Genomic DNA, 13,609 nt, shown 5'->3' on the forward strand with positions numbered 1-13,609 from the left:
AAACCTACCTGACTCAGTAACTCCGTTTAATCGTGATCGTTGATCTTTTAGATCAACGGTCCACGATTAAACTTACCATATTAATCCCAAACGAACCCCCTAAACCCCCTCATTTCTTTTATTTCCGCCGCCCTTCGTTCCCTCATCTCTCAACCCTCTCTCAACCTAACCCTAAAACCTAGCCGCCGTCACTTGCAAAACTCCCCGTCCATGGGGTTTCTCTATATTTTCCGGCACTCGCCGGCCTGCTACATCTTTTGAGTGTTCGACTTCGTTGATCTATGAGAGAATCTCAAAGAGATTCAACCTGGTTTTGCTTGAAACTTTTTCACAGGCCTGTCTATGGCCATTTTCGTTTGTGAGTGTTGTTTTCTTCCTATTTTTGGTTCGAATCTATGGGTTTAGACTGATTTCTTTTCATCTCTGTCATTTCCAAAAACCCTAGTCTTATGACTACTTGGGTCTATTCAGATCCTTGTAGATCTGAAATGTTCTGAGTATTATTTGATATTTTTCTACGAAAAAACTTTCTATTTCTCTTATCATTATTTGATTTAAGTGATTTCTAAGAACTAGGGTTCGTCCTAAGTTCTCTTCAAATGATTTTCAAACTTCCAAGTGTTGAATCTAACTATTCTTTACTGGTTTGATTAGTTTTTGTGTATATGCTTAAACTCTAGGTCTTTCTATTTCCGGCACTAGTTATTTTAGTGATTTTTCCCGTTATTTGTTTATTTCTGTCAATCCAATATACCGATTGATTTTTATTTGGGATTCGAATCATATTTTTCTGTTAAGATCAGTATCTCTCTGTGATTTTTACCTATTTCCTTATTTGTAACTTTAATTAGTAATACTTGCCTTATTTGAAACTATAATTCTGACTTAGGGATTTGATTGATTCCTACATGGTATGAGAATGATTTCTTGCCTTATTTGAGCCTTAGTTTTGTATCGTTAATTGGCTCTTCTCATTCTAAGGGGTTTCTTCCGGATTCTTCTATAAGAATTGACTCGCTAATTGGCTGATTGATTTATTTGATTACCCTTATTTTATGAACTATGATTCACTCTTTACCTTATTTGTTTTTACCTCACTAAGTGCTATATATACTTTCATTCTGATTCTTCTAAGGACACGAGCACAGCTCAGACACACACACACACAAAAACTTTGCTCTCACTAAAACCTTTCTGCTACTTGTGTTCACTACATTGTCTAGCCGGCTGAAAGCCAAGGCTAGATCACTGAATTATGCACACTTTCACCTTCTGTTTTGCTATCTTTTACTGGTATGTTTCCATTCTTAATGCCATTCATTATGTTATGAAGCTTAAACCTATGTGTTTTCTTGTCTGTTGCTTTAATTCTGTTGAATCCATGACTTTTCTGTATTTCAATTAGCATGACTACTTTTGCCTTTCCTATTTATGGACATCAATTAGTCTGGCTACTTTTGTGTAATTGAACCTATGTCTTCCTTGATCCCAGTCAATATGACTACTTCTGTATTTAGCTCTGTGTCTTTCCTGTCTATTGCTTTAAATCAGCATGATTACTTCTGTTGTTATGTCCTATCCAGTATTGAGTAAGCTGGTTGTTAAGTTTATGTGCTTTCTATTTTTTTGGCTTCTGATCAGCATGTCTATCCCCTATTGAGTGTTATGGAATCTGGCTGTCAAGCTGCTTTGTATTAACTGGCATGCTTTCCTTCCTGACCTATTTCATGTGTTCCTGACTAATGACTTCTATATTCCCAATCCTTACTACTCTTCTTTGTATAGCTTTCTATTTATTATTGTTCTATTCCCAGCATGCTATGTGCCCCACCTAATGATAACTAATGGATTGAGTTGAATCTAGGCAATCTGAAGCTTGTTTGAAATGGTTGTGAGCCTGTTTTGTCCTTTGTTTGATTGTTTCAATACAGAGGGCTGCAATGACTCTGTTTACTCCTGTTTCACTTTTACTCCTGTTTCACTTCTACTCTTGTTTCACTTCTAAACTATTTTACTTCCAAATTGTTTTCTTAAAACTATTTCTATTTTTCAAGCACTATTTTTAACTCCTACTCTTAGAATATCTAGGGTCCTGCCCCTCCAGTGTGAGCACTGGCTAGGAGTCTATGAGACTCCTCCGAACTCTGACACACTGGGGCTGGATCTTCCACACTTATGTACAAAACTATTTTCTTTAAATGGTTTCTGGTGTGAGCATTGCCCGGGGTCTTTGAGGCCCTTGGGAACTTTGACACACCAGAATACCATGTGGTATACTATGAGATGCTGGCATAATTTAGATTTGGTCGAAGGCCTGGTCTCCCAGGTTTTTATTTGGCCTATCTAGGCTCCCTATAGTATAGTGATTTCATTTCTTATTATTTACATTTGGCGTGTAATAATAACTCTTGTACAAAAGATATTGGGGATGTTAGTAAAACAGGGGGGACTTTTATATATCTTTTGTGGGAATCAGCTAGAAACCATGCTCCTAGGACCGTTATGATTGTCTACAGGCATTAGAAACCATGCTCATAGGACTTTATGATTATCTACATGAATTAGAAGCCATGCTTACATGATTCTTATGTGCATTAGAAAACATGTTTATAGGCTCATTATATTATTTGTTCTAAATTTCCATTCTAAAAGAATTCTACATTCTCACACTTGCATTAAAAATCTGGTACTTAGGTCATTTATCAATAGTGCCTTAATAATCATGTTCACAAACTTTTCTATGTGCATTAGAGATCATGTTTCTAGGATTTTTACTGCACTCGCTTAAATACCACGCCTATAGTTTAATCACATAAAAATCAATTTTGTCACCTAACCATCATGCCTATAAGGAATAAGCATAAAAACAATCTCAACACTTAGACATTATACTCATAGAGATAAAATGTAAAACCAGTTTTGTAACGCCTGTTATCATTCTTCAGCACCTAGACAACATATAGGTCCAATAAATAAAAATCTGTCTGCCAATTACTGATTCAGAATTAAGGTCTTTATTAATGTCTAGATGACATGTTACTATTGATTCACGCCGAGGCAAGTCTATAGGTAATCAAAGTCTAATAAACTGTGAAACTATGCTTTACTTACTTATGACTGCCCAGATTTAACAGGTTTTAAAATCGTAGGCAAACTGATCAGGTCTTTAACGCTTTGCCTTAACTCAATGCTGCATATTTTCTGTTTGTCATGCTTACCTAGATACCTGTTTTAGGACCTCTCTGAAATATCTGAAATCTGTTGTTTGAGACATGAACTTGCTTGCTTTATTTGTGGAGGTAAAATGTGAGCCTTTTAACTGTTCTATCCTTGGTCCAGTCCTACGTGTTTTGTTTGTCGCCTAGACTTTTCTCCTTTTAATTACTATAGGAGAGTCTAGATCCACCTTAACTAGAAGTCCTAAATACCTCCGGGACTATATAAGTAAAAGGACGGGTAGTACACGCGTAGGATACATATTAAAGTTGCTAGAACGCTTTAGGCTATGACCAAGGGGAGAGAAATTGGGTAGTAAAGGATATGATGAACAGTGCATTAATTCCATGTGTAACCCCTCTAGTGGAGGAAGACTTACCGGGTATTGTACAGATGTGATCCTATAGGCTAACAAACCTAGGACTTCCCTCACCTTATTTACATATGTGTGCTTAGACTGCCTATCTGTTAAATTTCCTTTATTTCATATGTGTGCTTAGACTGCCTATCTGTTAAATGACTAAATCACATAATTTGAGTTCGGTCGGTGTTTGACCAAAAAATATTGAAACCTTTTTTATTAAATCAATTAATGAAGATGAAAAGGTAAATCTCAGCCAAGTATAATAAAATCTAGATTAAATGATGCAAGAGTTGTTTTTTTGTATTCACTTTCCGATTCCCTTCTACCAAATATTCTGCCCCTATTTATAAGGGACAATCCCCTTTTAAACCCTAAAAAGGCATAAAATGAAGAATATTCGAATAGTATATTCCTAATGACTCCTACTACGCTTACTCTACTGCAGATGTCGTACGTTCGCTAACCACTGTCGTTCGTCACTCTTTATAACGACCAAAAGACGCGACATCGTAAGGCTCTCATTCCTCGCTGTACTCGGTAGTGGTCGTGGTCATCCAAATTTGGACCTATACAGTTAGTCCCTCTGTTTGTCGAGGTTGCGGATCGATGCGTCCTTGATAAGCGGACATCGCCTATACCTGCGAAGAAATTTCGCCTGTGAATCGTAGCGGTTTGGCCAACAACTGAAGAGTAGTGCACTTTATGATACCCTGGATGGTGTGTCTTATTGGGAAATGATTTCACTTCCACGTGCATCATCATTACGCGTCTTCCCGAGACAGAGACTGATGGTTTTGTCACTCCAATTTTGGTGCCATTGGTAGCCTTCCGCTTCGATTTTGTGCTACCCACCCCTATAAATAGGTGAAGGGTTTGTTTTTTCAAAAATTATTGGCTATTTATTCTTTGGTTATTCCTTCTCGTATCCTCAGCTTTTGTTCTTGCGATTTCTTTGCTTCCTCTCTTCCATTCGCCGTTCTTGATTTTTTTTATTATTAACATGACTTTTTCCATAGATATGCCTAGAACACATCGGTCACGTGAGGGGATTTCTGATGCCAACCCGTTGTCCATGGCTCTTCCTTCTGGTGGAGAGGACATGACGGTGGAGGAATGGGACAGTTTTCCCACCGTGGACGAGCTACTGCTGAGACATCCCATATCTTGAAGTGACTTCCTTAAAGAACTTGCTCCTACTCCCGCTCCGAAAGTATCTGAAACTGAGCAGGCCCATTTAGATGCCCTCCATACTAAGTACAACATTCCCCCCTCATGTGGAGATGATTCCGGCGGGGAGGGACTTCGTGGAGGTCCGTAGACCGGGGTATTGTGCTTTTTATGAATACTCTTTTATGATTGATCATTCCTTCCCCCTTCTCCCGTTAGCAGAAGAATTCTGTCGGTTTTATCAGGTTTTCTCGGTGCAGCTTTCTCTGTACACGTACAAAATATTTTTGGTGTTGACAAAATATGTGGAGTTGGTGAGTTGCGAAGTTGACATTCACCGCCTTTTGCACTTGTTTTCCCTAGTTTTCACAGGGGTACTGTGGTGCATTTGAGGCACCATGGGACCAAAGGGCTGGTGGTTGGAACTGATGACCGGGCGAGCTATTAATTTTGGCACAAGTATTTCTTTGTCATAACTGAACACATCGTGTCGGACCCCGCTGGATTCCCAAAGCAGTGGAATGATAATCGTAGGTGTCGTAACATGTTTACTCTCCCTTTTTTGTTCAATTTAGTATTTATCTGCGGCTTTATTTTGCAGCTGTGGGGCGTACACCCCGTCCCATTGCCGGTATAAGGGACTGCGTAGCCCATTTACTGCATCACACAGTGGAGACTCGAGACTGGCCCGCTTTTGTGAAATGTTTTGGGCTGAAGGTCTCATCTGGTAAGTGTTTTCCTCTGTACCGCTCTTCGGCTATCTTCCATTGTCTATTGATACGACTCTTTGTGATAACAGGTCGTGGAGCTTTTAGGTGGAGGGACCCAGTCTCTATATTTCGCCAGGCCATCGCCTCGGTGGGAATGCAGTTTACTTTGGAGGAGTCCATCTGAGAGGGTCGTGCTTATCCAATACAGGTGAGAGACCCCTCTCGAGATATGGTTGTGAGGGAAGAGATCTCCTATTTACCGGTTCATCACATCGTGGATGAGTCCTCTAATGGGGATGAACCTTCATTGAGAAAAAAGAGGGGCAGAGCTCGGGAAAGGTGTGGCCGTTGATACTAGTAAGAGTGGGACAGGTGCGTCGGAGACGGCACTGGTGCCCCCGTTTATGGCCGACGCCATCTTGGTGGGGAGGTCTCCCTAAATAGAAAGAGTATACCAAGGAGGGGAGTCTGTGCGCTCCGCTGAAGGTGGCACATTATCTGCTGTCGGAGGGGGCTTACGCGCCGAGGGTGACGACTCGGGTTTGAATATCGACCCAGGGGATGTTCACGAATTTTTGGAGCGTCACACTCGAGTAGAGGTCAGAATAGAGGGTTCTGATCGACACATAGTCGTCCTTGGGGACTACGACTTACTGTCGGACTGTGATAAGGTGGCATCCGTTTTTGCCCCTTTGTGTGCTCCCGAGAACGAGGAACTTAGAGCGATGAGTGATCGTAGTTTTCATGGAGCATTTTCGGCATGGCTCTATAGGTAAATGCCTCTATTTTCTTTTCGTTTTTGGATCTGTTTTACTATTCTTGGCCCATCCTTTTGTTTAACTTTGTTTTTCATATTAGACCCTCATTATGGAGATTGAGCGTGAGCGTCGGGAAAGGAGGAGAATGACCGTCTATGGGAAGATGCCCTCCAAGTATCAAGAATACCGCACCAAGCATCGTGCGATGGCCGACATTTTCACTCAGGATCACTACTTTCAGTTGTTCCGCGATGTGCTTAAGCAGAGGGAGGATCAATTAGTGCGTAAGGTCGAAGAACTGAAAGAGCGATACGAGGACCTTATGAAGGCCATTGCCTATTGTAGTGAGCTTGAGGCAACCCTTAAGGTCAGGGAAGATGAGCTTGAGCTAAATAAGGGAGTGATGGCCGAAAATGCCAACCTCCAAGCAAAGGTAGCCAATTTAACTACCAAACTGAACATGAAGGTAGTAGAGGTCGTTGACCTTAAGGGTGAATTGAGGGTAACTGCTGATGGATTGACCCACACCGAAAGGGATAGGGAAACAACCCCCTCTGAGGTAGTAGCTTTAGAAGACGCCCTCCATGTTTGTAGCGGGACAAGGAGTTGGAGGCGTCTGCGCATAAGGTAGCGGGACTTGAGGGGCGTATTCAAGGTTTAGAGGCGGAATTGTCCGCGTTAAATGAGCAGGTAGCTTCTTTGAAAATGGAGGACGTGCGACGTCAGTCATAGCCCTCTACATCCCATGCTTCGGTTGATCCTGTCATGCCTCGCCATTTGTATGAGCTGTAGGTTCATGCTGAAGCCCGGCTCGATGTGTATAAGGATCTTTATACTGACGGGAGGGCGTCTGAGACAGATCTCCGGGATATGCGTGCCAAGGCCCGTGCAGCTCGTGAGGCATGTGGGTATGACCCCATCACGCTTGGCGGGGATGATATTGAATCTGGTGATGCGAACAAACTTGCCTCCGATTCTTGGTACGAGGAGGTGTATGCCACAAGGAATGATGCAACATAGTATTCGGTTGTATTTACTTTTGCTTCGCCATTTTTGTGAGGGCATATTTGAGCCCTTTGTAAAAACAAATACTTGTAATATATTTGTTGTAATGAAAATTGTTTTGGTCGTGTACCTCTGAGTTGCTGTTTCTTTTTTCCGGTTGTTCTGACGATGGCTTCTACCGCAGTCATGTTATTCCGAATCTTTGTTGAAATGTTAAACCTGTTGTGTTGAGTTTAATTGAACTCTTTTCGTTAGCGATGACCTTGGTCATAGGGGTATTACTTTCAAGCTAGTGCCAAAGTAGTATCCCGTTGTAGTTTACCAATGTCAAACTCTTTCCTTCGATGATGGCCTTAGCCATTGGGATGTTACTTTCGAGCTGGTGCCGAAGTAGTATCCCGTCATGGTTCGAGTGAAGTTGAACTCTTTTCTTTAATGATAGCCTTAGTCATTGGGATGTTACTTTCGAGCTGGTGCTGAAGTAGTATCCCGTCGTGGTTCGAGTGAAGTCAAACTCTTTTCTTTGACGATGGCCTTAGCCATTGGGATGTTACTTTCGAGCTGGTGCCGAAGTAGTATCTCATCGTGGTTCGAGTGAAGTCGAACTCTTTTCTTTGACGATAGCCTTAGCCATTGGGATGTTCTTTCGAGCTGGTGCCGAACTAGTATCCCGTCTTGGTTCGAGTGAAGTCGAACTATTTTCTTTGACGATGGCCTTAGCCATTTGGATGTTACTTTCGAGACTGGTGCCGAAGTAGTATCCCGTCATGAGGGTGGCATTCTATTTTATTCATTGGGGTGTCGTATATGTCGGTTTTATTCATACATTGTGTCATACCTCCTTTTTCACCTACACCCCCGTAAAGGGGCGTAAAGGGAGTTTTTTCAATTAAAGGACAATCGAAATGAGATTTATTTATTTAATTAAGAGTCGCCACTTGGGAGATTTATGGTGTCCCAAGTCACCGGTTGAATCCCGAATCGAGGAAAAGATTGACTCTGTATTACAGTCCGCGAACCAGAAATCCGGATAAGGAACTCTGTTAACCCGGGAGAAGGTGTTAGGCATTCCCGAGTTCCGTGGTTCTATCACGGTCGCTCAACTGTCATATTCGACTTATCTATCTGATTTTAATACATGTTGAACCTATGTGCAAATTTTAACTTCAACCGCTTTTTATCTATTTTTTAAGGAAAATTGCAACGTCATTAAAGCAAGTCTTGAACCACGTCACATAAATGCACCCGTGGTTTTTGACATATTTTAACATCGTTAAGATTTGGATTTGGGTCACATAAATGCTCACCCGAGTTTAGGAAGGTAGCATTATTAAAATACGCGCCTAAAGAGACTAGCGTGTTATTACTTTGGGGAAAAACCGTGAAATTCGCTAAACGGCCCGTCCCGAAATCTAAGTATTTTTATATATACATTTAATGAGGGCCCCGTAGTTTATTTGTTTGTTTAGCGAGGCTCATCTCATTTTTATTATTCAAAAGGCAAACCTAAAAGCTATGGTGATTTTCCTATTTCTACTTGTCTCTAATAATAAAAATAAAACCTAACTAATTATTATCTTTTAAGAAATACTACATCTAGATCTGCAAACTCCAAACAGTCTACGTGAAGGAATCATAATCCAGGCCCAGCACAAACTGGACCAATCGCAGACATGGGTCCAGGCCCCAAATGGATATGCATGTCAGACCCAGGCTTGGGCCATTTATTTCGGCCCTGAAACTTACACTTTATGCAAAGGAGTTGTCGAGCCCCAGCCGTTAAATTAAACAATGCTTCAGTTCAATGTGCACACGTGTTCACTGAAAGTTTTAAACCATCAAGTTTAATGAACTAGCTCAACGAAACGAACAATTATTCTGATTCTTTACTCCAGCCCTTATGCTAACCAAAATTACCAACTCGAGTTCACGTATCTATCAGATTTAAAGCCGTTGTTCATGCTAGGAATTAACACGGACAATCATGGAAAAGCTTAACTTATTGAGGTGATAAGATATTATACCATGTTATTCGTACAATTAGTCATGTCTAATTTTATACCCGTTTGTGATCCCAGCACCCTAAATATGGAAGCTATAGTAATCGGTTATTACGATCCAAATTCACCTTCACATTAACGTCACAGTTAACTAAATTAACTATAGCAAATCTGAGTAACTCATACAGTCCAGTACAGATTCGTGGTCATATAATCAATAATCCAAAGTCTCTCTAGTTTAATTACAAGACAAGTTTCAGAAATTCTAATCGATACTAATGCGTGTTTTGAAATCTATAACTATATGCTATACTAATAGTGAAATACAGAAGCAAATTCATATGATAGCAATGCCTCGTCATTTGATTTCATAATCGTTTCAGATACATCGAATGAAACTTCAAGGCATTAGAGACAACAAGGTACCTGGAAATATAATCGAGTAGAAGGAAAAGTTAGCAACAGAAGAGCAGACAGCAGCAACCATCACAGTTCAAGACCAATTTTTTACCCAGAATCAACTCGACCACAGCCCAGAACAAGTTGTAAAACCAATAGCAACAACAAATACCAAAACTAACAGGCTCAATAGAGTTTAAATTAAACCAAAACTTAATTAGTAGACTACTGAACCACTTCAGCAATGAGAATCACTGTCCAGAATTCGAATTACACCTATAGATGCAATGAAACAATATATTTTTGGTTTTCTGTTCTTAAACTCTCCAGAACTCTAAACAAAACTGATTGCCTTGGCCTTTAAAATGTTGTCTAAGACTACTTTTTTAAAAGAACTCTCAAAACTCCCTGAACTGATCCAAGACCCCTGAACAGTACTCACAGCTCACCGAGTGGTCAAGATTTCTAGGGGGAGGATTTGGCATTTTAGGCTCAATTGGATTCAATATGCCCAACTGCCTCAATCTGTGGAAAAGACTGGTATATGATTCCCCCAGTGGAGTAAAAGTCTTTTGCTTCTGTGACCTCTCATTCTTGAGGGCTTGGTTTGGTCGGAAACCTGTCCCGGGGGGATTTCTATAGGCCCTTGGGGGTGGATATGTGTTTTGTGAAGCTGGGTATGGATTTTGTAGAGCCGGCGTACACCATTGTGCGTGTGCCGGGGTTTGGGTATAGGCTTGTGCATGATGGACGGAAAAATGGGGATCTGGCAGTGAGTAGTAGTGCTGTGGAGGGCTATATGAAGTGTGGGGGTAATTTTTGTGGTAGGGTCGTGATTGGCTATAGTAGGGTGACGGGCCTCTAGATCCGAACCAGGCTCCGGACTCAACAGTCGTGACATCTTCTTTCTTTTTTTTCCCAAGCACACCTCCAGTGCCGCTTTGAATAGCCTGGGTGGTTGCCTTGATCGCTGAATAACTCATGATCTTGTTGGACTTAAGCCTCTCCTCGACCATGCCTCCCATTTTTACAACCTCATTAAAAGACTTGCCAATTGCGGACAACAAATGACCAAAGTAATTTGGCTCCAGAGCCTGCAAAAAGTAATCGACCATCTCACTCTCTTTCATTGGGTGATCTACCCTTGTTGATTGCTTCCTCTAAAGCTTTCACTGTGCTTATTTTCCAGTTTGGTCAGGGACAGTCGGTCCGGAATGATCTCAAGATTATATTGAAAGTGACAAGAGAATGCTTGGGCCAAATCGTCCCATGTGTACCACCTGTTGTGATCTTGGTGGGTGTACTATTCCAATGCTGCTCCGCTCAAACTCTGACTGAAGTAAGCCATTAGAAATTCATCCTTTCCTTCGGCTCCCCTCATCTTACTGCAAAAACCTCTCAAATGAGCCATCGGATCACGTGTCCGTTGTACAAGTCGAATTTGGGCATTTTGAACCCTGCCGGTAGTTGTACATTTGGGAATAAACACAGATCTTTGTAAGCCACGCTTACTTGACCTCCTAGCCCTCTCATATCCCTGAAGGATTGTTCTATGCTTTTCATTTTTCTGAACATCTCTTCATGTTCGAGATTTTTGGCTGGTCTCTCAGCTTCTCTCGGGAGATCAGAACGTGGATCATAGGGGTAGGTTTCAGGAGCTTTGAAGGTGGGTTCCGGGGGATAATACTGGTTATCCTGAGCTTGGAACACGGGTTCACTCAGGGATCTATGGAGTGTAGCTGGTGGAGATGTCACAAAGATAGGGGTGGCTGGCGGAGGAGGGCATGGAAACGATTTTGGTGGTGGAGCTTGCGACATATGAGAAGTAGTGCCATGGTAGTGTTGATAAATGGGAAAACCTGGATTGGTTGCGGGATGATCCTGAGACTGAGCTAATGGTGGGGTAAAAGCCGGGTTGGCTGGGTAAGACAGTGGTGATTGCCTTTGGGACCAGGTCTGGTACATTTCGGCCATCTGTTGCTTAAGCTTGAACATATCCTCTTTCATTTTATTGACGTCCAACTCCTCTACCTCAACACTAGTGTCGACCTCCGGTATGGACATGATTTCTGGTATTGGTCTCTTTGATCTGGTTTGGTAATGATAATGTACCAGTATCCTCTAAATAAACTAACTGCTTGAATTCTCTGGAAGTTGAAATACGAGTAAGAAGGAAAGTAATAGTCACCAGCAGCAGATAACACAACAACAACAAACAGTCATCCACGAACAACCCATTAACATATACAACAAACCCAGGTAAATTTGAAACCAGTCAAAACCAGGACACTCAAACTCAAACAGCTCCAACCACCTCGGAAATGAAATCAGAAAAAACACACTACTGACACTACACCCAAACTCATCTCAAGCTGTCTCAAAACCTTTGAAATCTTGATAGCAACAAGACTCAATCGAAAATCTACTCAAACTTTGACCAAAATTACTCAGCATGAAACTCTAGACCAATGTAACAGCATTTTTTATATGGAATAGTAGATCCTTTTAGGGTTAAATGCTATAACTTTTAAGAATATTATCTAAGACCTGGCCTGAATGGAACAGTAGAACCCAAGTGTGTATGCCTATATTCTCAGCCTGTTTTCAGCCTCAGAGACTCTGTTAACAATGCTCTTACAATAGTCTCCAAAAAAATATCCTCCCTCATTCTAAGGTCTGCCCTGTTTTTTATACCCTAAGACAGACCCCTTTTCCAGCCTGTTTTAACACTTAATTCATTAAGAAATGTGTTTCTTCCATCACATTCCCTGACAGCCACTACGAAGTGTCTAATTTCATTGTTTAATTCAAAGGTGTATGGGCAATGCTATATTTTAATCAATTCCTTTTAAACCTCCACATACCATTATGTTTTGTTTCCCACTAACTATTAGATTAATGGTTAATTAAGTACTTTACTGACAACCCACTAGCAAGACCATTTGCCAAACTTTTAAACCCCAAATTACCCCTGAAATTACTGTCCTAGTCCAATCCCCTGTACCTCATCAGCTATAACCAATTTCCTTAATCAAAATCAAACAACAACTCAAACTACACAGATTAGATCAAATAGCAAACTGATATTAAACTGCTAAGATGCACATGTATATGGGAATAACTGACTACATTCACAATTCTAAACCAAACCTAGACAAAAATGAATGAAACATTGTAATATCACGAATTCATATGCAACAAACTGATTGGCAACGGAGAGGAAAGAATCAAACATAACATAATAAGACAATTTGAACCAACAGTAATATCAAACGATCACAGTTTTATACAATCACTCACTGAACTTGCCTAACTCGAAATACTCAACAATGTAAAGAAGAAACTAATCCAGAGTGAAACCAAACAGATAGGGGTTCGAGCGATTTCAACTAAATCCAATTAACTATAAAATCCAATGAATACAGTGATGAAAATTTGGACCAGAAAAAGGTCCGAAAGAGGAGGGAAGAAGTAATTGACAAACATAGCAATGAAACCTAATTAGGCAAACAAAAAACAACAATCAAAAAAGAAAAAGGAAAAGAGGAGAAATACCTCAAAATCAGAAACCAAATGAACTCCGTTCTCATTGACACTTCATCTTGAAATTTTGAAGCCAAAACGGACCTTAATCGAGTGTTATCGACTGAGAACACTCGACTAAAGTCGGTTAAGACCTAAAATTTTTAACTTCGTACACAGTCTGAAGTTTGGTTCTTCTAGGGTTTGCCTTCGATTTGAAATTCGAAAGGCTCTAACAAGATTCGGACAGAACCGGGGTGGGATTTGGGACGGGGGTAGCTAGGTGGTTCAATGGTGTAACTTTGGGACTGATTGGGTAGGTTTGAGGTCTTGACTTCAATCTAAGATTCGAAGCAGTCGTCCACGATTCGAGGGTGATAGTTAGAGGGGTTAGGTTGGGGAGGTCGAGGGGAAGCTAGGGTGTGAACTGGTGGTCATTGGACGGATTAGGGTTTGGTTTGATTCTTC

Source organism: Nicotiana tabacum, chromosome 22 (genome assembly GCF_000715075.1).
Source record: "Nicotiana tabacum cultivar K326 chromosome 22, ASM71507v2, whole genome shotgun sequence".
NCBI classification, from domain to species: Eukaryota; Viridiplantae; Streptophyta; class Magnoliopsida; order Solanales; family Solanaceae; genus Nicotiana; species Nicotiana tabacum.